The sequence below is a fragment of the Parasteatoda tepidariorum genome, chromosome 8 (assembly GCF_982258835.1).
Source record: "Parasteatoda tepidariorum strain Cologne lab strain chromosome 8, Ptep-v5.0, whole genome shotgun sequence".
Classification (NCBI taxonomy): domain Eukaryota; kingdom Metazoa; phylum Arthropoda; class Arachnida; order Araneae; family Theridiidae; genus Parasteatoda; species Parasteatoda tepidariorum.
Window position 1 is genome coordinate 78074628 of NC_141762.1, and position 24448 is coordinate 78099075.

Here is a 24448-nt window from a genome sequence, read left to right on the forward strand (position 1 = left end):
AACTAGCTTGCTCGAGTTCGAGCATCGGTGGTTCAGTGGTAGAATGCTCGCCTGCCACGCGGGCGGCCCGGGTTCGATTCCCGGCCGATGCACTTTTATGGATTTTATATTATTTTTGTATCTTTCTGTGATATCCATTTATCATGGAAAGACCGAGTGCATACTCTTCCATCTTTTTAAGCAATAAATTTCATTCAAGCGAAAAGGGTGTACAAAAAAGAAAATCTCTCATTCTTTATGAAAGAGTAGAAGCGCTGCAGAGAAAACTAGCTTGCTCGAGTTCGAGCATCGGTGGTTCAGTGGTAGAATGCTCGCCTGCCACGCGGGCGGCCCGGGTTCGATTCCCGGCCGATGCACTTTTATGGATTTTATATTATTTTTGTATCTTTCTGTGATATCCATTATCATGGAAAGACCGAGTGCATACTCTTCCATCTTTTTAAGCAATAAATTTCATTCAAGCGAAAAGGGTGTACAAAAAAGAAAATCTCTCATTCTTTATGAAAGAGTAGAAGCGCTGCAGAGAAACTAGCTTGCTCGAGTTCGAGCATCGGTGGTTCAGTGGTAGAATGCTCGCCTGCCACGCGGGCGGCCCGGGTTCGATTCCCGGCCGATGCACTTTTATGGATTTTTATATTATTTTTGTATCTTTCTGTGATATCCATTTATCATGGAAAGACCGAGTGCATACTCTTCCATCTTTTTAAGCAATAAATTTCATTCAAGCGAAAAGGGTGTACAAAAAAGAAAATCTCTCATTCTTTATGAAAGAGTAGAAGCGCTGCAGAGAAACTAGCTTGCTCGAGTTCGAGCATCGGTGGTTCAGTGGTAGAATGCTCGCCTGCCACGCGGGCGGCCCGGGTTCGATTCCCGGCCGATGCACTTTTATGGATTTTATATTATTTTTGTATCTTTCTGTGATATCCATTTATCATGGAAAGACCGAGTGCATACTCTTCCATCTTTTTAAGCAATAATTTCATTCAAGCGAAAAGGGTGTACAAAAAAGAAAATCTCTCATTCTTTATGAAAGAGTAGAAGCGCTGCAGAGAAACTAGCTTGCTCGAGTTCGAGCATCGGTGGTTCAGTGGTAGAATGCTCGCCTGCCACGCGGGCGGCCCGGGTTCGATTCCGGCCGATGCACTTTTATGGATTTTATATTATTTTTGTATCTTTCTGTGATATCATTATCATGGAAAGACCGAGTGCATACTCTTCCATCTTTTTAAGCAATAAATTTCATTCAAGCGAAAAGGGTGTACAAAAAAGAAAATCTCTCATTCTTTATGAAAGAGTAGAAGCGCTGCAGAGAAACTAGCTTGCTCGAGTTCGAGCATCGGTGGTTCAGTGGTAGAATGCTCGCCTGCCACGCGGGCGGCCCGGGTTCGATTCCCGGCCGATGCACTTTTATGGATTTTATATTATTTTTGTATCTTTCTGTGATATCCATTTATCATGGAAAGACCGAGTGCATACTCTTCCATCTTTTTAAGCAATAAATTTCATTCAAGCGAAAAGGGTGTACAAAAAAGAAAATCTCTCATTCTTTATGAAAGAGTAGAAGCGCTGCAGAGAAACTAGCTTGCTCGAGTTCGAGCATCGGTGGTTCAGTGGTAGAATGCTCGCCTGCCACGCGGGCGGCCCGGGTTCGATTCCGGCCGATGCACTTTTATGGATTTTATATTATTTTTGTATCTTTCTGTGATATCCATTTATCATGGAAAGACCGAGTGCATACTCTTCCATCTTTTTAAGCAATAAATTTCATTCAAGCGAAAAGGGTGTACAAAAAAGAAAATCTCTCATTCTTTATGAAAGAGTAGAAGCGCTGCAGAGAAACTAGCTTGCTCGAGTTCGAGCATCGGCGGTTCAGTGGTAGAATGCTCGCCTGCCACGCGGGCGGCCCGGGTTCGATTCCCGCCGATGCACTTTTATGGATTTTATATTATTTTTGTATCTTTCTGTGATATCCATTTATCATGGAAAGACCGAGTGCATACTCTTCCATCTTTTTAAGCAATAAATTTCATTCAAGCGAAAAGGGTGTACAAAAAAGAAAATCTCTCATTCTTTATGAAAGAGTAGAAGCGCTGCAGAGAAACTAGCTTGCTCGAGTTCGAGCATCGGTGGTTCAGTGGTAGAATGCTCGCCTGCCACGCGGGCGGCCCGGGTTCGATTCCCGGCCGATGCACTTTTATGGATTTTATATTATTTTTGTATCTTTCTGTGATATCCATTTATCATGGAAAGACCGAGTGCATACTCTTCCATCTTTTTAAGCAATAAATTTCATTCAAGCGAAAAGGGTGTACAAAAAAGAAAATCTCTCATTCTTTATGAAAGAGTAGAAGCGCTGCAGAGAAACTAGCTTGCTCGAGTTCGAGCATCGGTGGTTCAGTGGTAGAATGCTCGCCTGCCACGCGGGCGGCCCGGGTTCGATTCCCGGCCGATGCACTTTTATGGATTTTATATTATTTTTGTATTTTTCTGTGATATCCATTTATCATGGAAAGACCGAGTGCATACTCTTCCATCTTTTTAAGCAATAATTTCATTCAAGCGAAAAGGGTGTACAAAAAGGAAAATCTCTCATTCTTTATGAAAGAGTAGAAGCGCTGCAGAGAAACTAGCTTGCTCGAGTTCGAGCATCGGTGGTTCAGTGGTAGAGTGCTCGCCTGCCACGCGGGCGGCCCGGGTTCGATTCCCGGCCGATGCACTTTCATGGATTTATATTATTTTTGTATCTTTCTGTGATATCCATTTATCATGGAAAGACCGAGTGCATACTCTTCCATCTTTTTAAGCAATAAATTTCATTCAAGCGAAAAGGGTGTACAAAAAAGAAAATCTCTCATTCTTTATGAAAGAGTAGAAGCGCTGCAGAGAAACTAGCTTGCTCGAGTTCGAGCATCGGTGGTTCAGTGGTAGAATGCTCGCCTGCCACGCGGGCGGCCCGGGTTCGATTCCCGGCCGATGCACTTTTATGGATTTTATATTATTTTTGTATCTTTCTGTGATATCCATTTATCATGGAAAGACCGAGTGCATACTCTTCCATCTTTTTAAGCAATAAATTTCATTCAAGCGAAAAGGGTGTACAAAAAAGAAAATCTCTCATTCTTTATGAAAGAGTAGAAGCGCTGCAGAGAAACTAGCTTGCTCGAGTTCGAGCATCGGTGGTTCAGTGGTAGAATGCTCGCCTGCCACGCGGGCGGCCCGGGTTCGATTCCCGGCCGATGCACTTTTATGGATTTTATATTATTTTTGTATCTTTCTGTGATATCCATTTATCATGGAAAGACCGAGTGCATACTCTTCCATCTTTTTAAGCAATAAATTTCATTCAAGCGAAAAGGGTGTACAAAAAAGAAAATCTCTCATTCTTTATGAAAGAGTAGAAGCGCTGCAGAGAAACTAGCTTGCTCGAGTTCGAGCATCGGTGGTTCAGTGGTAGAATGCTCGCCTGCCACGCGGGCGGCCCGGGTTCGATTCCCGGCCGATGCACTTTTATGGATTTTATATTATTTTTGTATCTTTCTGTGATATCCATTTATCATGGAAAGACCGAGTGCATACTCTTCCATCTTTTTAAGCAATAAATTTCATTCAAGCGAAAAGGGTGTACAAAAAAGAAAATCTCTCATTCTTTATGAAAGAGTAGAAGCGCTGCAGAGAAACTAGCTTGCTCGAGTTCGAGCATCGGTGGTTCAGTGGTAGAATGCTCGCCTGCCACGCGGGCGGCCCGGGTTCGATTCCCGGCCGATGCACTTTTATGGATTTTATATTATTTTTGTATCTTTCTGTGATATCCATTTATCATGGAAAGACCGAGTGCATACTCTTCCATCTTTTTAAGCAATAAATTTCATTCAAGCGAAAAGGGTGTACAAAAAAGAAAATCTCTCATTCTTTATGAAAGAGTAGAAGCGCTGCAGAGAAACTAGCTTGCTCGAGTTCGAGCATCGGTGGTTCAGTGGTAGAATGCTCGCCTGCCACGCGGGCGGCCCGGGTTCGATTCCCGGCCGATGCACTTTTATGGATTTTATATTATTTTTGTATCTTTCTGTGATATCCATTTATCATGGAAAGACCGAGTGCATACTCTTCCATCTTTTTAAGCAATAAATTTCATTCAAGCGAAAAGGGTGTACAAAAAAGAAAATCTCTCATTCTTTATGAAAGAGTAGAAGCGCTGCAGAGAAACTAGCTTGCTCGAGTTCGAGCATCGGTGGTTCAGTGGTAGAATGCTCGCCTGCCACGCGGGCGGCCCGGGTTCGATTCCCGGCCGATGCACTTTTATGGATTTTATATTATTTTTGTATCTTTCTGTGATATCCATTTATCATGGAAAGACCGAGTGCATACTCTTCCATCTTTTTAAGCAATAAATTTCATTCAAGCGAAAAGGGTGTACAAAAAAAGAAAATCTCTCATTCTTTATGAAAGAGTAGAAGCGCTGCAGAGAAACTAGCTTGCTCGAGTTCGAGCATCGGTGGTTCAGTGGTAGAATGCTCGCCTGCCACGCGGGCGGCCCGGGTTCGATTCCCGGCCGATGCACTTTTATGGATTTTATATTATTTTTGTATCTTTCTGTGATATCCATTTATCATGGAAAGACCGAGTGCATACTCTTCCATCTTTTTAAGCAATAAATTTCATTCAAGCGAAAAGGGTGTACAAAAAAGAAAATCTCTCATTCTTTATGAAAGAGTAGAAGCGCTGCAGAGAAACTAGCTTGCTCGAGTTCGAGCATCGGTGGTTCAGTGGTAGAATGCTCGCCTGCCACGCGGGCGGCCCGGGTTCGATTCCCGGCCGATGCACTTTTATGGATTTTATATTATTTTTGTATCTTTCTGTGATATCCATTTATCATGGAAAGACCGAGTGCATACTCTTCCATCTTTTTAAGCAATAAATTTCATTCAAGCGAAAAGGGTGTACAAAAAAGAAAATCTCTCATTCTTTATGAAAGAGTAGAAGCGCTGCAGAGAAACTAGCTTGCTCGAGTTCGAGCATCGGTGGTTCAGTGGTAGAATGCTCGCCTGCCACGCGGGCGGCCCGGGTTCGATTCCCGGCCGATGCACTTTTATGGATTTTATATTATTTTTGTATCTTTCTGTGATATCCATTTATCATGGAAAGACCGAGTGCATACTCTTCCATCTTTTTAAGCAATAAATTTCATTCAAGCGAAAAGGGTGTACAAAAAAGAAAATCTCTCATTCTTTATGAAAGAGTAGAAGCGCTGCAGAGAAACTAGCTTGCTCGAGTTCGAGCATCGGTGGCTCAGTGGTAGAATGCTCGCCTGCCCCGCGGGCGGCCCGGGTTTGATTTCGGCCGATGCACTTTTATGGATTTTATATTATTTTTGTATCTTTCTGTGATATCCATTTATCATGGAAAGACCGAGTGCATACTCTTCCATCTTTTTAAGCAATAAATTTCATTCAAACGAAAAGGGTGTACAAAAAAGAAAATCTCTCATTCTTTATGAAAGAGTAGAAGCGCTGCAGAGAAACTAGCTTGCTCGAGTTCGAGCATCGGTGGTTCAGTGGTAGAATGCTCGCCTGCCACGCGGGCGGCCCGGGTTCGATTCCGGCCGATGCACTTTTATGGATTTTATATTATTTTTGTATCTTTCTGTGATATCCATTTATCATGGAAAGACCGAGTGCATACTCTTCCATCTTTTTAAGCAATAAATTTCATTCAAGCGAAAAGGGTGTACAAAAAAGAAAATCTCTCATTCTTTATGAAAGAGTAGAAGCGCTGCAGAGAAACTAGCTTGCTCGAGTTCGAGCATCGGTGGTTCAGTGGTAGAAAGCTCGCCGACCACGCGGGCGGCCCGGGTTCGATTCCCGGCATATGCACTTTTATGGAATTTATATTATTTTCGTATCTTTCTGTGATATCCATTTATCATGGAAAGACCGAGTGCATACTCTTCCATCTTTTTAAGCAATAAATTTCATTCAAGCGAAAAGGGTGTACAAAAAAGAAAATCTCTCATTCTTTATGAAAGAGTAGAAGCGCTGCAGAGAAACTAGCTTGCTCGAGTTCGAGCATCGGTGGTTCAGTGGTAGAAAGCTCGCCGACCACGCGGGCGGCCCGGGTTCGATTCCTGGCTGATGCACTTTTATGGATTTTATATTATTTTTGTATCTTTCTGTGATATCCATTTATCATGGAAAGACCGAGTGCATACTCTTCCATCTTTTTAAGCAATAAATTTCATCCAAGCGAAAAGGGTGTACAAAAAGGAAAATCTCTCATTCTTTATGAAAGAGTAGAAGCGCTGCAGAGAAATTAGCTTGCTCGAGTTCGAGCATCGGTGGTTCAGTGGTAGAATGCTCGCCTGCCACGCGGGCGGCCCGGGTTCGATTTCCCGGCCGATGCACTTTTATGGATTTTATATTATTTTTGTATCATTCTGTGATATCCATTTATCATGGAAAGACCGAGTGCATACTCTTCCATCTTTTAAGCAATAAATTTCATTCAAGCGAAAAGGGTGTACAAAAAAGAAAATCTCTCATTCTTTATGAAAGAGTAGAAGCGCTGCAGAGAAACTAGCTTGCTCGAGTTCGAGCATCGGTGGTTCAGTGGTAGAATGCTCGCCTGCCACGCGGGTGGCCCGGGTTCGATTCCCGGCCGATGCACTTTTATGGATTTTATATTATTTTTGTATCTTTCTGTGATATCCATTTATCATGAAAGACCGAGTGCATACTCTTCCATCTTTTTAAGCAATAAATTTCATTCAAGCGAAAAGGGTGTACAAAAAAGAAAATCTCTCATTCTTTATGAAAGAGTAGAAGCGCTGCAGAGAAACTAGCTTGCTCGAGTTCGAGCATCGGTGGTTCAGTGGTAGAATGATCGCCTGCCACGCGGGTGGCCCGGGTTCGATTCCCGGCCGATGCACTTTTATGGATTTTATATTATTTTTGTATCTTCTGTGATATCCATTTATCATGGAAAGACCGAGTGCATACTCTTCCATCTTTTTAAGCAATAAATTTCATTCAAGCGAAAAGGGTGTACAAAAAAGAAAATCTCTCATTCTTTATGAAAGAGTAGAAGCGCTGCAGAGAAACTAGCTTGCTCGAGTTCGAGCATCGGTGGTTCAGTGGTAGAATGCTCGCCTGCCACGCGGGTGGCCCGGGTTCGATTCCCGGCCGATGCACTTTTATGGATTTTATATTATTTTTGTATCTTTCTGTGATATCCATTTATCATGGAAAGACCGAGTGCATACTCTTCCATCTTTTTAAGCAATAAATTTCATTCAAGCGAAAAGGGTGTACAAAAAAGAAAATCTCTCATTCTTTATGAAAGAGTAGAAGCGCTGCAGAGAAACTAGCTTGCTCGAGTTCGAGCATCGGTGGTTCAGTGGTAGAATGATCGCCTGCCACGCGGGTGGCCCGGGTTCGATTCCCGGCCGATGCACTTTTATGGATTTTATATTATTTTTGTATCTTTCTGTGATATCCATTTATCATGGAAAGACCGAGTGCATACTCTTCCATCTTTTTAAGCAATAAATTTCATTCAAGCGAAAAGGGTGTACAAAAAAGAAAATCTCTCATTCTTTATGAAAGAGTAGAAGCGCTGCAGAGAAACTAGCTTGCTCGAGTTCGAGCATCGGTGGTTCAGTGGTAGAATGCTCGCCTGCCACGCGGGTGGCCCGGGTTCGATTCCCGGCCGATGCACTTTTATGGATTTTATATTATTTTTGTATCTTTCTGTGATATCCATTTATCATGGAAAGACCGAGTGCATACTCTTCCATCTATTTAAGCAATAAATTTCATTCAAGCGAAAAGGGTGTACAAAAAAGAAAATCTCTCTTCTTTATGAAAGAGTAGAAGCGCTGCAGAGAAACTAGCTTGCTCGAGTTCGAGCATCGGTGGTTCAGTGGTAGAATGCTCGCCTGCCACGCGGGCGGCCCGGGTTCGATTCCCGGCCGATGCACTTTTATGGATTTTATATTATTTTTGTATCTTTCTGTGATATCCATTTATCATGGAAAGACCGAGTGCATACTCTTCCATCTTTTTAAGCAATAAATTTCATTCAAGCGAAAAGGGTGTACAAAAAAGAAAAATCTCTCATTCTTTATGAAAGAGTAGAAGCGCTGCAGAGAAACTAGCTTGCTCGAGTTCGAGCATCGGTGGCTCAGTGGTAGAATGCTCGCCTGCCCCGCGGGCGGCCCGGGTTTGATTTCCGGCCGATGCACTTTTATGGATTTTATATTATTTTTGTATCTTTCTGTGATATCCATTTATCATGGAAAGACCGAGTGCATACTCTTCCATCTTTTTAAGCAATAAATTTCATTCAAACGAAAAGGGTGTACAAAAAAGAAAATCTCTCATTCTTTATGAAAGAGTAGAAGCGCTGCAGAGAAACTAGCTTGCTCGAGTTCGAGCATCGGTGGTAATCAAGTGGTAGAATGCTCGCCTGCCACGCGGGCGGCCCGGGTTCGATTCCGGCCGATGCACTTTTATGGATTTTATATTATTTTTGTATCTTTCTGTGATATCCATTTATCATGAAAGACCGAGTGCATACTCTTCCATCTTTTTAAGCAATAAATTTCATTCAAGCGAAAAGGGTGTACAAAAAAGAAATCTCTCATTCTTATGAAGAGTAGAAGCGCTGCAGAGAAACTAGCTTGCTCGAGTTCGAGCATCGGTGGTTCAGTGGTAGAAAGCTCGCCGACCACGCGGGCGGCCCGGTTCGATTCCCGGCATATGCACTTTTATGGAATTTATATTATTTTCGTATCTTTCTGTGATATCCATTTATCATGGAAAGACCGAGTGCATACTCTTCCATCTTTTTAAGCAATAAATTTCATTCAAGCGAAAAGGGTGTACAAAAAAGAAAATCTCTCATTCTTTATGAAAGAGTAGAAGCGCTGCAGAGAAACTAGCTTGCTCGAGTTCGAGCATCGGTGGTTCAGTGGTAGAAAGCTCGCCGACCACGCGGGCGGCCCGGGTTCGATTCCTGGCTGATGCACTTTTATGGATTTTATATTATTTTTGTATCTTTCTGTGATATCCATTTATCATGGAAAGACCGAGTGCATACTCTTCCATCTTTTTAAGCAATAAATTTCATCCAAGCGAAAGGGTGTACAAAAAGGAAAATCTCTCATTCTTTATGAAAGAGTAGAAGCGCTGCAGAGAAATTAGCTTGCTCGAGTTCGAGCATCGGTGGTTCAGTGGTAGAATGCTCGCCTGCCACGCGGGCGGCCCGGGTTCGATTCCCGGCCGATGCACTTTTATGGATTTTATATTATTTTTGTATCATTCTGTGATATCCATTTATCATGGAAAGACCGAGTGCATACTCTTCCATCTTTTTAAGCAATAAATTTCATTCAAGCGAAAAGGGTGTTACAAAAAAGAAAATCTCTCATTCTTTATGAAAGAGTAGAAGCGCTGCAGAGAAACTAGCTTGCTCGAGTTCGAGCATCGGTGGTTCAGTGGTAGAATGCTCGCCTGCCACGCGGGTGGCCCGGGTTCGATTCCCGGCCGATGCACTTTTATGGATTTTATATTATTTTTGTATCTTTCTGTGATATCCATTTATCATGAAAGACCGAGTGCATACTCTTCCATCTTTTTAAGCAATAAATTTCATTCAAGCGAAAAGGGTGTACAAAAAAGAAATCTCTCATTCTTTATGAAAGAGTAGAAGCGCTGCAGAGAAACTAGCTTGCTCGAGTTCGAGCATCGGCCGGGAATCGAACCCGGGCCACCCGCGTGGCACGCGGTCTCCGGTTCCCGACCCGCCGATGCTCGAACTCGAGCAAGCTAGTTTCTCTGCAGCGCTTCTACTCTTTCATAAAAGAATGAGAGATTTTCTTTTTTGTACACCCTTTTCGCTTGAATGAAATTTATTGCTTAAAAAGATGGAAGAGTATGCACTCGGTCTTTCCATGATAAATGGATATCACAGAAAGATACAAAAATATATAAAATCCATAAAAGTGCATCGGCCGGGAATCGACCCGGGCCACCCGCGTGGCAGGCGAGCATTCTACCACTGAACCACCGATGCTCGAACTCGAGCAAGCTAGTTTCTCTGCAGCGCTTCTACTCTTTCATAAAGAATGAGAGATTTTCTTTTTTGTACACCCTTTCGCTTGAATGAAATTTATTGCTTAAAAAGATGGAAGAGTATGCACTCGGTCTTTCCATGATAAATTGGATATCACAGAATGATACAAAAATAATATAAAATCCATAAAAGTGCATCGGCCGGGAATCGAACCCGGGCCGCCCGCGTGGCAGGCGAGCATTCTACCACTGAACCACCGATGCTCGAACTCGAGCAAGCTAATTTCTCTGCAGCGCTTCTACTCTTTCATAAAGAATGAGAGATTTTCCTTTTTGTACCCCTTTTTCGCTTGGATGAAATTTATTGCTTAAAAAGATGGAAGAGTATGCACTCGGTCTTTCCATGATAAATGGATATCACAGAAAGATACAAAAATAATATAAAATCCATAAAAGTGCATCAGCCAGGATCGAACCCGGGCCGCCCGCGTGGTCGGCGAGCTTTCTACCACTGAACCACCGATGCTCGAACTCGAGCAAGCTAGTTTCTCTGCAGCGCTTCTACTCTTTCATAAAGAATGAGAGATTTTCTTTTTTGTACACCCTTTTCGCTTGAATGAAATTTATTGCTTAAAAAGATGGAGAGTATGCACTCGGTCTTTCCATGATAAATGGATATCACAGAAAGATACGAAAATAATATAAATTCCATAAAAGTGCATATGCCGGGAATCGAACCCGGGCCGCCCGCGTGGTCGGCGAGCTTTCTACCACTGAACCACCGATGCTCGAACTCGAGCAAGCTAGTTTCTCTGCAGCGCTTCTACTCTTTCATAAAGAATGAGAGATTTTCTTTTTTGTACACCTTTTCGCTTGAATGAAATTTATTGCTTAAAAAGATGGAAGAGTATGCACTCGGTCTTTCCATGATTAAATGGATATCACAGAAGATACAAAAATAATATAAAATCCATAAAAGTGCATCGGCCGGGAATCGAACCCGGGCCGCCCGCGTGGCAGGCGAGCATTCTACCACTGAACCACCGATGCTCGAACTCGAGCAAGCTAGTTTCTCTGCAGCGCTTCTACTCTTTCATAAAGAATGAGAGATTTTCTTTTTTGTACACCCTTTTCGTTTGAATGAAATTTATTGCTTAAAAAGATGGAAGAGTATGCACTCGGTCTTTCCATGATAAATGGATATCACAGAAAGATACAAAAAATAATATAAAATCCATAAAAGTGCATCGGCCGGAAATCAAACCCGGGCCGCCCGCGGGGCAGGCGAGCATTCTACCACTGAGCCACCGATGCTCGAACTCGAGCAAGCTAGTTTCTCTGCAGCGCTTCTACTCTTTCATAAAGAATGAGAGATTTTCTTTTTTGTACACCCTTTTCGCTTGAATGAAATTTATTGCTTAAAAAGATGGAAGAGTATGCACTCGGTCTTTCCATGATAAATGGATATCACAGAAAGATACAAAAATAATATAAAATCCATAAAAGTGCATCGGCCGGGAATCGAACCCGGGCCGCCCGCGTGGCAGGCGAGCATTCTACCACTGAACCACCGATGCTCGAACTCGAGCAAGCTAGTTTCTCTGCAGCGCTTCTACTCTTTCATAAAGAATGAGAGATTTTCTTTTTTGTACACCCTTTTCGCTTGAATGAAATTTATTGCTTAAATAGATGGAAGAGTATGCACTCGGTCTTTCCATGATAAATGGATATCACAGAAAGATACAAAAATAATATAAAATCCATAAAGTGCATCGGCCGGAATCGAACCCGGGCCACCCGCGTGGCAGGCGAGCATTCTACCACTGAACCACCGATGCTCGAACTCGAGCAAGCTAGTTTCTCTGCAGCGCTTCTACTCTTTCATAAAGAATGAGAGATTTTCTTTTTTGTACACCCTTTTCGCTTGAATGAAAATTTATTGCTTAAAAAGATGGAAGAGTATGCACTCGGTCTTTCCATGATAAATGGATATCACAGAAAGATACAAAAATAATATAAAATCCATAAAAGTGCATCGGCCGGGAATCGAACCCGGGCCACCCGCGTGGCAGGCGATCATTCTACCACTGAACCACCGATGCTCGAACTCGAGCAAGCTAGTTTCTCTGCAGCGCTTCTACTCTTTCATAAAGAATGAGAGATTTTCTTTTTTGTACACCCTTTTCGCTTGAATGAAATTTATTGCTTAAAAAGATGGAAGAGTATGCACTCGGTCTTTCCATGATAAATGGATATCACAGAAAGATACAAAAAATAATATAAATCCATAAAAGTGCATCGGCCGGGAATCGAACCCGGGCCACCCGCGTGGCAGGCGAGCATTCTACCACTGAACCACCGATGCTCGAACTCGAGCAAGCTAGTTTCTCTGCAGCGCTTCTACTCTTTCATAAAGAATGAGAGATTTTCTTTTTTGTACACCCTTTTCGCTTGAATGAAATTTATTGCTTAAAAGATGGAAGAGTATGCACTCGGTCTTTCCATGATAAATGGATATCACAGAAAGATACAAAAATAATATAAAATCCATAAAAGTGCATCGGCCGGGAATCGAACCCGGGCCACCCGCGTGGCAGGCGATCATTCTACCCACTGAACCACCGATGCTCGAACTCGAGCAAGCTAGTTTTCTCTGCAGCGCTTCTACTCTTTCATAAAGAATGAGAGATTTTCTTTTTTGTACACCCTTTTCGCTTGAATGAAATTTATTGCTTAAAAAGATGGAAGAGTATGCACTCGGTCTTTCCATGATAAATGGATATCACAGAAAGATACAAAAATAATATAAAATCCATAAAAGTGCATCGGCCGGGAATCGAACCCGGGCCACCCGCGTGGCAGGCGAGCATTCTACACTGAACCACCGATGCTCGAACTCGAGCAAGCTAGTTTCTCTGCAGCGCTTCTACTCTTTCATAAAGAATGAGAGATTTTCTTTTTTGTACACCCTTTTCGCTTGAATGAAATTTATTGCTTAAAAAGATGGAAGAGTATGCACTCGGTCTTTCCATGATAAATGGATATCACAGAATGATACAAAAATAATATAAAATCCATAAAAGTGCATCGGCCGGGAATCGAACCCGGGCCGCCCGCGTGGCAGGCGAGCATTCTACCACTGAACCACCGATGCTCGAACTCGAGGCAAGCTAACTTTCTCTGCAGCGCTTCTACTCTTTCATAAAGAATGAGAGATTTTCCTTTTTGTACACCCTTTTTCGCTTGGATGAAATTTATTGCTTAAAAAGGATGGAAGAGTATGCACTCGGTCTTTCCATGATAAATGGATATCACAGAAAGATACAAAAATAATATAAAATCCATAAAAGTGCATCAGCCAGGAATCGAACCCGGGCCGCCCGCGTGGTCGGCGAGCTTTCTACCACTGAACCACCGAATGCTCGAACTCGAGCAAGCTAGTTTCTCTGCAGCGCTTCTACTCTTTCATAAAGAATGAGAGATTTTCTTTTTTGTACACCCTTTTCGCTTGAATGAAATTTATTGCTTAAAAAGATGGAAGAGTATGCACTCGGTCTTTCCATGATAAATGGATATCACAGAAAGATACGAAAATAATATAAATTCCATAAAAGTGCATATGCCGGGAATCGAACCCGGGCCGCCCGCGTGGTCGGCGAGCTTTCTACCACTGAACCACCGATGCTCGAACTCGAGCAAGCTAGTTTCTCTGCAGCGCTTCTACTCTTTCATAAAGAATGAGAGATTTTCTTTTTTGTACACCCTTTTCGCTTGAATGAAATTTATTGCTTAAAAAGATGGAAGAGTATGCACTCGGTCTTTCCATGATAAATGGATATCACAGAAAGATACAAAAATAATATAAAATCCATAAAAGTGCATCGGCCGGGAATCGAACCCGGGCCGCCCGCGTGGCAGTGCGAGCATTCTACCACTGAACCACCGATGCTCGAACTCGAGCAAGCTAGTTTCTCTGCAGCGCTTCTACTCTTTCATAAAGAATGAGAGATTTTCTTTTTTGTACACCCTTTTCGTTTGAAATGAAAATTTATTGCTTAAAAAGATGGAAGAGTATGCACTCGGTCTTTCCATGATAAATGGATATCACAGAAAGATACAAAAATAATATAAAATCCATAAAAGTGCATCGGCCGGAAATCAAACCCGGGCCGCCCGCGGGGCAGGCGAGCATTCTACCACTGAGCCACCGATGCTCGAACTCGAGCAAGCTAGTTTCTCTGCAGCGCTTCTACTCTTTCATAAAGAATTGAGAGATTTTCTTTTTTGTACACCCTTTTCGCTTGAATGAAATTTATTGCTTAAAAAGATGGAAGAGTATGCACTCGGTCTTTCCATGATAAATGGATATCACAGAAAGATTACAAAAATAATATAAAATCCATAAAAGTGCATCGGCCGGGAATCGAAACCCGGGCCGCCCGCGTGGCAGGCGAGCATTCTACCACTGAACCAACCGATGCTCGAACTCGAGCAAGCTAGTTTCTCTGCAGCGCTTCTACTCTTTCATAAAGAATGAGAGATTTTCTTTTTTGTACACCCTTTTCGCTTGAATGAAATTTATTGCTTAAAAAGATGGAAGAGTATGCACTCGGTCTTTTCCATGATAAATGGATATCACAGAAAGATACAAAAATAATATAAAATCCATAAAAAGTGCATCGGCCGGGAATCGAACCCGGGCCGCCCGCGTGGCAGGCGAGCATTCTACCCACTGAACCACCGATGCTCGAACTCGAGCAAGCTAGTTTCTCTGCAGCGCTTCTACTCTTTCATAAAGAATGAGAGATTTTCTTTTTTGTACACCCTTTTCGCTTGAATGAAATTTATTGCTTAAAAAGATGGAAGAGTATGCACTCGGTCTTTCCATGATAAATGGATATCACAGAAAGATACAAAAATAATATAAAATCCATAAAAGTGCATCGGCCGGGATCGAACCCGGGCCGCCCGCGTGGCAGGCGAGCATTCTACCACTGAACCCACCGATGCTCGAACTCGAGCAAGCTAGTTTCTCTGCAGCGCTTCTACTCTTTCATAAAGAATGAGAGATTTTCTTTTTTGTACACCCTTTTCGCTTGAATGAAATTTATTGCTTAAAAAGATGGAAGAGTATGCACTCGGTCTTTCCATGATAAATGGATATCACAGAAAGATACAAAAATAATATAAAATCCATAAAAGTGCATCGGCGGGAATCGAACCCGGGCCGCCCGCGTGGCAGGCGAGCATTCTACCACTGAACCACCGATGCTCGAACTCGAGCAAGCTAGTTTCTCTGCAGCGCTTCTACTCTTTCATAAAGAATGAGAGATTTTCTTTTTTGTACACCCTTTTCGCTTGAATGAAATTTATTGCTTAAAAAGATGGAAGAGTATGCACTCGGTCTTTCATGATAAATGGATATCACAGAAAGATACAAAAATAATATAAAATCCATAAAAGTGCATCGGCCGGGAATCGAACCCGGGCCGCCCGCGTGGCAGGCGAGCATTCTACCACTGAACCACCGATGCTCGAACTCGAGCAAGCTAGTTTCTCTGCAGCGCTTCTACTCTTTCATAAAGAATGAGAGATTTTCTTTTTTGTACACCCTTTTCGCTTGAATGAAATTTATTGCTTAAAAAGATGGAAGAGTATGCACTCGGTCTTTCCATGATAAATGGATATCACAGAAAGATACAAAAATAATATAAAATCCATAAAAGTGCATCGGCCGGGAATCGAACCCGGGCCGCCCGCGTGGCAGGCGAGCATTCTACCACTGAACCACCGATGCTCGAACTCGAGCAAGCTAGTTTCTCTGCAGCGCTTCTACTCTTTCATAAAGAATGAGAGATTTTCTTTTTTTGTACACCCTTTTCGCTTGAATGAAATTTATTGCTTAAAAGATGGAAGAGTATGCACTCGGTCTTTCCATGATAAATGGATATCACAGAAAGATACAAAAATAATATAAAATCCATAAAAGTGCATCGGCCGGGAATCGAACCCGGGCCGCCCGCGTGGCAGGCGAGCATTCTACCACTGAACCACCGATGCTCGAACTCGAGCAAGCTAGTTCTCTCTGCAGCGCTTCTACTCTTTCATAAAGAATGAGAGATTTTCTTTTTTGTACACCCTTTTCGCTTGAATGAAATTTATTGCTTAAAAAGATGGAAGAGTATGCACTCGGTCTTTCCATGATAAATGGATATCACAGAAAGATACAAAAATAATATAAAATCCATAAAGTGCATCGGCCGGGAATCGAACCCGGCCGCCCGCGTGGCAGGCGAGCATTCTACCACTGAACCACCGATGCTCGAACTCGAGCAAGCTAGTTTCTCTGCAGCGCTTCTACTCTTTCATAAAGAATGAGAGATTTTCTTTTTTGTACACCCTTTTCGCTTGAATGAAATTTATTGCTTAAAAAGATGGAAGAGTATTGCACTCGGTCTTTCCATGAAAATGGATATCACAGAAAGATACAAAAATAATATAAAATCCATAAAAGTGCATCGGCCGGAATCGAACCCGGGCCGCCCGCGTGGCAGGCGAGCATTCTACCACTGAACCACCGATGCTCGAACTCGAGCAAGCTAGTTTCTCTGCAGCGCTTCTACTCTTTCATAAAGAATGAGAGATTTTCTTTTTTGTACACCCTTTTCGCTTGAATGAAATTTATTGCTTAAAAAGATGGAAGAGTATGCACTCGGTCTTTCCATGATAAATGGATATCACAGAAAGATACAAAAATAATATAAAATCCATGAAAGTGCATCGGCCGGAATCGAACCCGGCCGCCCGCGTGGCAGGCGAGCACTCTACCACTGAACCACCGATGCTCGAACTCGAGCAAGCTAGTTTCTCTGCAGCGCTTCTACTCTTTCATAAAGAATGAGAGATTTTCCTTTTTGTACACCCTTTTCGCTTGAATGAAATTTATTGCTTAAAAAGATGAAGAGTATGCACTCGGTCTTTCCATGATAAATGGATATCACAGAAAAATACAAAAATAATATAAAATCCATAAAAGTGCATCGGCCGGGAATCGAACCCGGGCCGCCCGCGTGGCAGGCGAGCATTCTACCCACTGAACCACCGATGCTCGAACTCGAGCAAGCTAGTTTCTCTGCAGCGCTTCTACTCTTTCATAAAGAATGAGAGATTTTCTTTTTTGTACAACCCTTTTCGCTTGAATGAAATTTATTGCTTAAAAAGATGGAAGAGTATGCACTCGGTCTTTCCATGATAATGGATATCACAGAAAGATACAAAAATAATATAAAATCCATAAAAGTGCATCGGCCGGGAAATCGAACCCGGGCCGCCCGCGTGGCAGGCGAGCATTCTACCACTGAACCACCGATGCTCGAACTCGAGCAAGCTAGTTTCTCTGCAGCGCTTCTACTCTTTCATAAAGAATGAGAGATTTTCTTTTTTGTACACCCATTTTCGCTTGAATGAAATTTATTGCTTAAAAAGATGGAAGAGTATGCACTCGGTCTTTCCATGATAAATGGATATCACAGAAAGATACAAAAATAATATAAAATCCATAAAAGTGCATCGGCCGGGAATCGAACCCGGGCCGCCGCGTGGCAGGCGAGCATTCTACCACTGAACCGCCGATGCTCGAACTCGAGCAAGCTAGTTTCTCTGCAGCAGCTTCTACTCTTTCATAAAGAACTGAGAGATTTTCTTTTTTTGCTACACCCTTTTCGCTTGAATGAAATTATTGCTTAAAAAGATGGAAGAGTATGCACTCGGTCTTTCATGATAAATGGATATCACAGAAAGATACAAAAATAATATAAAATCCATAAAAGTGCATCGGCCGGGAACGTCGAACCCGGGCCGCCGCGTGGCAGGCGAGCATTCTACCACTGAACCACCGATGCTCGAACTCGAGCAAGCTAGTTTCTCTGCAGCGCTTCTACTCCTTTCATAAAGAATGAGAGATTTTCTTTTTTGTACACCCTTTTCGCTTGAATGAAATTTTATTGCTTAAAAAGATGGAGAGTATGCACTCGGTCTTTCCATGATAAATGGATATCACAGAAAGATACAAAAATAATATAAAATCCATAAAAGTGCATCGGCCGGGGAATCGAACCCGGGCCGCCCGCGTGGCAGGCGAGCATTCTACCACTGAACCACCGATGCTCGAACTCGAGCAAGCTAGTTTCTCTGCAGCGCTTCTACTCTTTCATAAAGAATGAGAGATTTTCTTTTTTGTACACCCTTTTCGCTTGAATGAAATTTATTGCTTAAAAAGATGGAAGAGTATGCACTCGGTCTTTCCATGATAAATGGATATCACAGAAAGATACAAAAATAATATAAAATCCATAAAAAGTGCATCGGCCGGGAATCGAACCCGGGCCGCCCCGCGTGGCAGGCGAGCATTCTACCACTGAACCACCGATGCTCGAACTCGAGCAAGCTAGTTTCTCTGCAGCGCTTCTACTCTTTCATAAAGAATGAGAGATTTTCTTTTTTGTACACCCTTTTCGCTTGAATGAAATTTATTGCTTAAAAGATGGAAGAGTATGCACTCGGTCTTTCCATGATAAATGGATATCACAGAAAGATACAAAAATAATATAAAATCCATAAAAGTGCATCGGCCGGGAATCGAAACCCGGGCCGCCCGCGTGGCAGGCGAGCATTCTACCACTGAACCACCGATGCTCGAACTCGAGCAAGCTAGTTTCTCTGCAGCGCTTCTACTCTTTCATAAAGAATGAGAGATTTTCTTTTTTGTACACCCTTTTCGCTTGAATGAAATTTATTGCTTAAAAAAGATGGAAGAGTATGCACTCGGTCTTTCCATGATAAATGGATATCACAGAAAGATACAAAAATAATATAAATCCATAAAAGTGCATCGGCCGGGAATCGAACCCGGGCCGCCCGCGTGGCAGGCGAGCATTCTACCACTGAACCACCGATGCTCGAACTCGAGCAAGCTAGTTCTCTGCAGCGCTTCTACTCTTTCATAAAGAATGAGAGATTTTCTTTTTTTGTACACCCTTTCGCTTGAATGAAATTTATTGCTTAAAAAGATGGAAGAGTATGCACTCGGTCTTTCATGATAAAGGATATCACAGAAAGATACAAAAATAATATAAAATCCATAAAAGTGCATCGGCCGGAATCGAACCCGGGCCGCCCGCGTGGCAGGCGAGCATTCTACCACTGAACCACCGATGCTCGAACTCGAGCAAGCTAGGTTTCTCTGCAGCGCTTCTACTCTTTCATAAAGAATGAGAGATTTCTTTTTTGTACACCCTTTTCGCTTGAATGAAATTTATTGCTTAAAAGATGGAAGAGTATGCACTCGGTCTTTCCATGATAAATGGATATCACAGAAAGATACAAAAATAATATAAAATCCATAAAAGTGCATCGGCCGGAATCGAACCCGGGCCGCCCGCGTGGCAGGCGAGCATTCTACCACTGAACCACCGATGCTCGAACTCGAGCAAGCTAGTTTCTCTGCAGCGCTTCTACTCTTTCATAAAGAATGAGAGATTTTCTTTTTTGTACACCCTTTTCGCTTGAATGAAATTTATTGCTTAAAAAGATGGAAGAGTATGCACTCGGTCTTTCATGATAAATGGATATCACAGAAAGATACAAAAATAATATAAAATCCATAAAAGTGCATCGGCCGGGAATCGAACCCGGGCCGCCCGCGTGGCAGGCGAGCATTCTACCACTGAACCACCGATGCTCGAACTCGAGCAAGCTAGTTTTCTCTGCAGCGCTTCTACTCTTTCATAAAGAATGAGAGATTTTCCTTTTTGTACACCCTTTTCGCTTGAATGAAATTTATTGCCTTAAAAAGAAGGAAGAGTATGCACTCGTCTTTCCATGATAAATGGATATCACAGAAAGATACAAAAATAATATAAAATCCATAAAAGTGCATCGGCCGGAATCGAACCCGGGCCGCCCGCGTGGCAGGCGAGCATTCTACCACTGAACCACCGATGCTCGAACTCGAGCAAGCTAGTTTCTCTGCAGCGCTTCTACTCTTTCATAAAGAATGAGAGATTTTCTTTTTTGTACACCCTTTTCGCTTGAATGAAATTTATTGCTTAAAAAGATGGAAGAGTATGCACTCGGTCTTTCCATGATAAATGGATATCACAGAAAGATACAAAAATAATATAAAATCCATAAAGTGCATCGCCGGAATCGAACCCGGGCCGCCCGCGTGGCAGGCGAGCACTTCTACCACTGAACCACCGATGCTCGAACTCGAGCAAGCTAGTTTCTCTGCAGCGCTTCTACTCTTTCATAAAGAATGAGAGATTTTCTTTTTGTACACCCTTTTCGCTTGAATGAAATTTATTGCTTAAAAAGATGGAAGAGTATGCACTCGGTCTTTCCATGATAAATGGATATCACAGAAAGATACAAAAATAATATAAAATCCATAAAAGTGCATCGGCCGGGAATCGAACCCGGCCGCCCGCGTGGCAGGCGAGCATTCTACCACTGAACCACCGATGCTCGAACTCGAGCAAGCTAGTTTCTCTGCAGCGCTTCTACTCTTTCATAAAGAATGAGAGATTTTCTTTTTTGTACACCCTTTTCGCTTGAATGAAAATTTATTGCTTAAAAGATGGAAGAGTATGCACTCGGTCTTTCCATGATAAATGGATATCACAGAAAGATACAAAAATAATATAAAATCCATAAAAGTGCATCGGCCGGGAATCGAACCCGGGCCGCCCGCGTGGCAGGCGAGCATTCTACCACTGAACCACCGATGCTCGAACTCGAGCAAGCTAGTTTCTCTGCAGCGCTTCTACTCTTTCATAAAGAATGAGAGATTTTCTTTTTTTGTACACCCTTTTCGCTTGAATGAAATTTATTGCTTAAAAAGATGGAAGAGTATGCACTCGGTCTTTCCATGATAAATGGATATCACAGAAAGATACAAAAATAATATAAAATCCATAAAAGTGCATCGGCGGAATCGAACCCGGGCCGCCCGCGTGGCAGGCGAGCATTCTAACACTGAACCACCGATGCTCGAACTCGAGCAAGCTAGTTTCTCTGCAGCGCTTCTACTCTTTCATAAAGAATGAGAGATTTTCTTTTTTGTACACCCTTTTCGCTTGAATGAAATTTATTGCTTAAAAAGATGGAAGAGTATGCACTCGGTCTTTCCATGATAAATGGATATCACAGAAAGATACAAAAATAATATAAAATCCATAAAAGTGCATCGGCCGGGAATCGAACTCGGGCCGCCCGCGTGGCAGGCGAGCATTCTACCACTGAACCACCGATGCTCGAACTCGAGCAAGCTAGTTTCTCTGCAGCGCTTCTACTCTTTCATAAAGAATGAGAGATTTTCTTTTTGTACACCCTTTTCGCTTGAATGAAATTTATTGCTTAAAAAGATGGAAGAGTATGCACTCGGTCTTTCCATGATAAATGGATATCACAGAAAGATACAAAAATAATATAAAATCCATAAAGTGCATCGGCCGGAATCGAACCCGGGCCGCCCGCGTGGCAGGCGAGCATTCTACCACTGAACCACCGATGCTCGAACTCGAGCAAGCTAGTTTCTCTGCAGCGCTTCTACTCTTTCATAAAGAATGAGAGATTTTCTTTTTGTACACCCTTTTCGCTTGAATGAAATTTATTGCTTAAAAAGATGGAAGAGTATGCACTCGGTCTTTCCATGATAAATGGATATCACAGAAAGATACAAAAATAATATAAAATCCATAAAGTGCATCGGCCGGAATCGAACCCGGGCCGCCCGCGTGGCAGGCGAGCATTCTACCACTGAACACACGATGCTCGAACTCGAGCAAGCTAGTTTCTCTGCAGCGCTTCTACTCTTTCATAAAGAATGAGAGATTTTCTTTTTTGTACACCCTTTTCGCTTGAATGAAATTTATTGCTTTAAAAAGATGGAAGAGTATGCACTCGGTCTTTCCATGATAAATGGATATCACAGAAAGATACAAAAATAATATAAAATCCATAAAAGTGCATCGGCCGGGAATCGAACCCGGGCCGCCCGCGTGGCAGGCGAGCATTCTACCACTGAACCACCGATGCTCGAACTCGAGCAAAGCTAGTTTCTCTGCAGCGCTTCTACTCTTTCATAAAGAATGAGAGATTTTCTTTTTTGTACACCCTTTTCGCTTGAATGAAATTTATTGCTTAAAAAGATGGAAGAGTATGCACTCGGTCTTTCCATGATAAATGGATATCACAGAAAGATACAAAAATAATATAAAATCCATAAAAGTGCATCGGCCGGGAATCGAACCCGGGCCGCCCGCGTGGCAGGCGAGCATTCTACCACTGAACCACCGATGCTCGAACTCGAGCAAGCTAGTTTCTCTGCAGCGCTTCTACTCTTTCATAAAGAATGAGAGATTTTCTTTTTTGTACACCCTTTTCGCTTGAATGAAATTTATTGCTTAAAAAGATGGAAGAGTATGCACTCGGTCTTTCCATGATAAATGGATATCACAGAAAGATACAAAAATAATATAAAATCCATAAAAGTGCATCGGCCGGGAATCGAACCCGGGCCGCCCGCGTGGCAGGCGAGCATTTCTACCACTGAACCACCGATGCTCGAACTCGAGCAAGCTAGTTTCTCTGCAGCGCTTCTACTCTTTCATAAAGAATGAGAGATTTTCTTTTTTGTACACCCTTTTCGCTTGAATGAAATTTATTGCTTAAAAAGATGGAAGAGTATGCACTCGGTCTTTCCATGATAAATGGATATCACAGAAAGATACAAAAATAATATAAAATCCATAAAAGTGCATCGGCCGGAATCGAACCCGGGCCGCCCGCGTGGCAGGCGAGCATTCTACCACTGAACCACCGATGCTCGAACTCGAGCAAGCTAGTTTCTCTGCAGCGCTTCTACTCTTTCATAAAGAATGAGAGATTTTCTTTTTTGTACACCCTTTTCGCTTGAATGAAATTTATTGCTTAAAAAGATGGAAGAGTATGCCACTCGGTCTTTCCATGATAAATGGATATCACAGAAAGATACAAAAATAATATAAAATCCATAAAAGTGCATCGGCCCGGGAATCGAACCCGGGCCGCCCGCGTGGCAGGCGAGCATTCTACCACTGAACCACCGATGCTCGAACTCGAGCAAGCTAGTTTCTCTGCAGCGCTTCTACTCTTTCATAAAGAATGAGAGATTTTCTTTTTTGTACACCCTTTTCGCTGAATGAAATTTATTGCTTAAAAAGATGGAAGAGTATGCACTCGGTCTTTCCCATGATAAATGGATATCACAGAAAGATACAAAAATAATATAAAATCCATAAAAGTGCATCGGCCGGGAATCGAACCCGGGCCGCCCGCGTGGCAGGCGAGCATTCTACCACTGAACCACCGATGCTCGAACTCGAGCAAGCTAGTTTCTCTGCAGCGCTTCTACTCTTTCATAAAGAATGAGAGATTTTCTTTTTTTGTACACCCTTTCGCTTGAATGAAATTTATTGCTTAAAAAGATGGAAGAGTATGCACTCGGTCTTTCCATGATAAATGGATATCACAGAAAGATACAAAAATAATATAAAATCCATAGAAAGTGCATCGGCCGGGAATCGAACCCGGGCCGCCCGCGTGGCAGGCGAGCATTCTACCACTGAACCACCGATGCTCGAACTCGAGCAAGCTAGTTTCTCTGCAGCGCTCTACTCTTTCATAAAGAATGAGAGATTTTCTTTTTTGTACACCCTTTTCGCTGGAATTGAAATTTATTGCTTAAAAAGATGGAAGAGTATGCACTCGGTCTTTCTCCATAGCTACTATGAGATATCACAGAAAGATACAAAAATAATATAAAATCCATAAAAGTGCATCGGCCGGGAATCGAACCCGGGCCGCCCCGCGTGGCAGGCGAGCATTCTTCTACCACTGAACCACCGATGCTCGAACTCGAGCAAGCTAGTTTCTCTTCAGCGCTTCTACTCTTTCATCAAAGAATGAGAGATTTTCTCTTACTCTTGTACACCCCTTTTCGCTTGAATGAAATTTATTGCTTAAAAAGATGGCGAAGAGTAGCACTCGGTCTTTCCATGATATATGGATATCAAAGAAATGCATACAAAAAATAATATAAACATCCATGAATCATATATCTAACGTGCTCGGCGGAACTCGAACCCGGGCGCCCGCGTGGCAGGCGAGCACTCTACCACCTGAAACACCCGATTGCTCGAACTCGAGCAAGCTAGTTTCCTCTGCAGTTCTTCCCTCCCCCCCCCTTTCATAAGAATGAGAGATGTCTTCACTTTCTGTCCAACCCTTTTCGCTTGAATGAAATTTATTGCTTAAAAAGATGGAAGGTATGCACTCGGTCT

General features: G+C 42.6%; 21 non-coding genes across 21 annotated transcripts; 6 read left to right on the top strand and 15 right to left on the bottom strand.

Annotated features, from left to right (window-relative positions):
• The first annotated feature begins 6062 nt into the window (after positions 1 to 6062).
• On the top strand, positions 6063 to 6133 carry TRNAG-ACC (transfer RNA glycine (anticodon ACC)). Its single transcript has one exon. It is a non-coding gene; the product is annotated as a tRNA-Gly (tRNA).
• Positions 6134 to 6588: 455 nt separating this feature from the next.
• Positions 6589 to 6659, top strand: TRNAG-GCC (transfer RNA glycine (anticodon GCC)). Its single transcript has one exon. It is a non-coding gene; the product is annotated as a tRNA-Gly (tRNA).
• A 453-nt stretch (positions 6660 to 7112) lies between these two features.
• Positions 7113 to 7183, top strand: TRNAG-GCC (transfer RNA glycine (anticodon GCC)). The gene has a single exon. It is a non-coding gene; the product is annotated as a tRNA-Gly (tRNA).
• A 455-nt stretch (positions 7184 to 7638) lies between these two features.
• Positions 7639 to 7709, top strand: TRNAG-GCC (transfer RNA glycine (anticodon GCC)). The gene has a single exon. It is a non-coding gene; the product is annotated as a tRNA-Gly (tRNA).
• Positions 7710 to 8950: 1241 nt separating this feature from the next.
• Positions 8951 to 9021, top strand: TRNAG-ACC (transfer RNA glycine (anticodon ACC)). Its single transcript has one exon. It is a non-coding gene; the product is annotated as a tRNA-Gly (tRNA).
• A 455-nt stretch (positions 9022 to 9476) lies between these two features.
• Positions 9477 to 9547, top strand: TRNAG-GCC (transfer RNA glycine (anticodon GCC)). Its single transcript has one exon. It is a non-coding gene; the product is annotated as a tRNA-Gly (tRNA).
• A 713-nt stretch (positions 9548 to 10260) lies between these two features.
• TRNAG-GCC (transfer RNA glycine (anticodon GCC)) lies at positions 10261 to 10331 on the bottom strand. The gene has a single exon. It is a non-coding gene; the product is annotated as a tRNA-Gly (tRNA).
• Positions 10332 to 11046: 715 nt separating this feature from the next.
• Positions 11047 to 11117, bottom strand: TRNAG-GCC (transfer RNA glycine (anticodon GCC)). The gene has a single exon. It is a non-coding gene; the product is annotated as a tRNA-Gly (tRNA).
• Positions 11118 to 11573: 456 nt separating this feature from the next.
• Positions 11574 to 11644, bottom strand: TRNAG-GCC (transfer RNA glycine (anticodon GCC)). Its single transcript has one exon. It is a non-coding gene; the product is annotated as a tRNA-Gly (tRNA).
• A 717-nt stretch (positions 11645 to 12361) lies between these two features.
• TRNAG-GCC (transfer RNA glycine (anticodon GCC)) lies at positions 12362 to 12432 on the bottom strand. Its single transcript has one exon. It is a non-coding gene; the product is annotated as a tRNA-Gly (tRNA).
• A 718-nt stretch (positions 12433 to 13150) lies between these two features.
• On the bottom strand, positions 13151 to 13221 carry TRNAG-GCC (transfer RNA glycine (anticodon GCC)). The gene has a single exon. It is a non-coding gene; the product is annotated as a tRNA-Gly (tRNA).
• Positions 13222 to 15530: 2309 nt separating this feature from the next.
• TRNAG-GCC (transfer RNA glycine (anticodon GCC)) lies at positions 15531 to 15601 on the bottom strand. The gene has a single exon. It is a non-coding gene; the product is annotated as a tRNA-Gly (tRNA).
• Positions 15602 to 15793: 192 nt separating this feature from the next.
• Positions 15794 to 15864, bottom strand: TRNAG-GCC (transfer RNA glycine (anticodon GCC)). The gene has a single exon. It is a non-coding gene; the product is annotated as a tRNA-Gly (tRNA).
• A 192-nt stretch (positions 15865 to 16056) lies between these two features.
• Positions 16057 to 16127, bottom strand: TRNAG-GCC (transfer RNA glycine (anticodon GCC)). The gene has a single exon. It is a non-coding gene; the product is annotated as a tRNA-Gly (tRNA).
• Positions 16128 to 18953: 2826 nt separating this feature from the next.
• Positions 18954 to 19024, bottom strand: TRNAG-GCC (transfer RNA glycine (anticodon GCC)). Its single transcript has one exon. It is a non-coding gene; the product is annotated as a tRNA-Gly (tRNA).
• Positions 19025 to 19735: 711 nt separating this feature from the next.
• TRNAG-GCC (transfer RNA glycine (anticodon GCC)) lies at positions 19736 to 19806 on the bottom strand. The gene has a single exon. It is a non-coding gene; the product is annotated as a tRNA-Gly (tRNA).
• Positions 19807 to 20783: 977 nt separating this feature from the next.
• On the bottom strand, positions 20784 to 20854 carry TRNAG-GCC (transfer RNA glycine (anticodon GCC)). The gene has a single exon. It is a non-coding gene; the product is annotated as a tRNA-Gly (tRNA).
• Positions 20855 to 22092: 1238 nt separating this feature from the next.
• TRNAG-GCC (transfer RNA glycine (anticodon GCC)) lies at positions 22093 to 22163 on the bottom strand. Its single transcript has one exon. It is a non-coding gene; the product is annotated as a tRNA-Gly (tRNA).
• Positions 22164 to 22356: 193 nt separating this feature from the next.
• TRNAG-GCC (transfer RNA glycine (anticodon GCC)) lies at positions 22357 to 22427 on the bottom strand. The gene has a single exon. It is a non-coding gene; the product is annotated as a tRNA-Gly (tRNA).
• Positions 22428 to 23410: 983 nt separating this feature from the next.
• TRNAG-GCC (transfer RNA glycine (anticodon GCC)) lies at positions 23411 to 23481 on the bottom strand. Its single transcript has one exon. It is a non-coding gene; the product is annotated as a tRNA-Gly (tRNA).
• Positions 23482 to 23674: 193 nt separating this feature from the next.
• TRNAG-GCC (transfer RNA glycine (anticodon GCC)) lies at positions 23675 to 23745 on the bottom strand. The gene has a single exon. It is a non-coding gene; the product is annotated as a tRNA-Gly (tRNA).
• Positions 23746 to 24448: the final 703 nt, after the last annotated feature.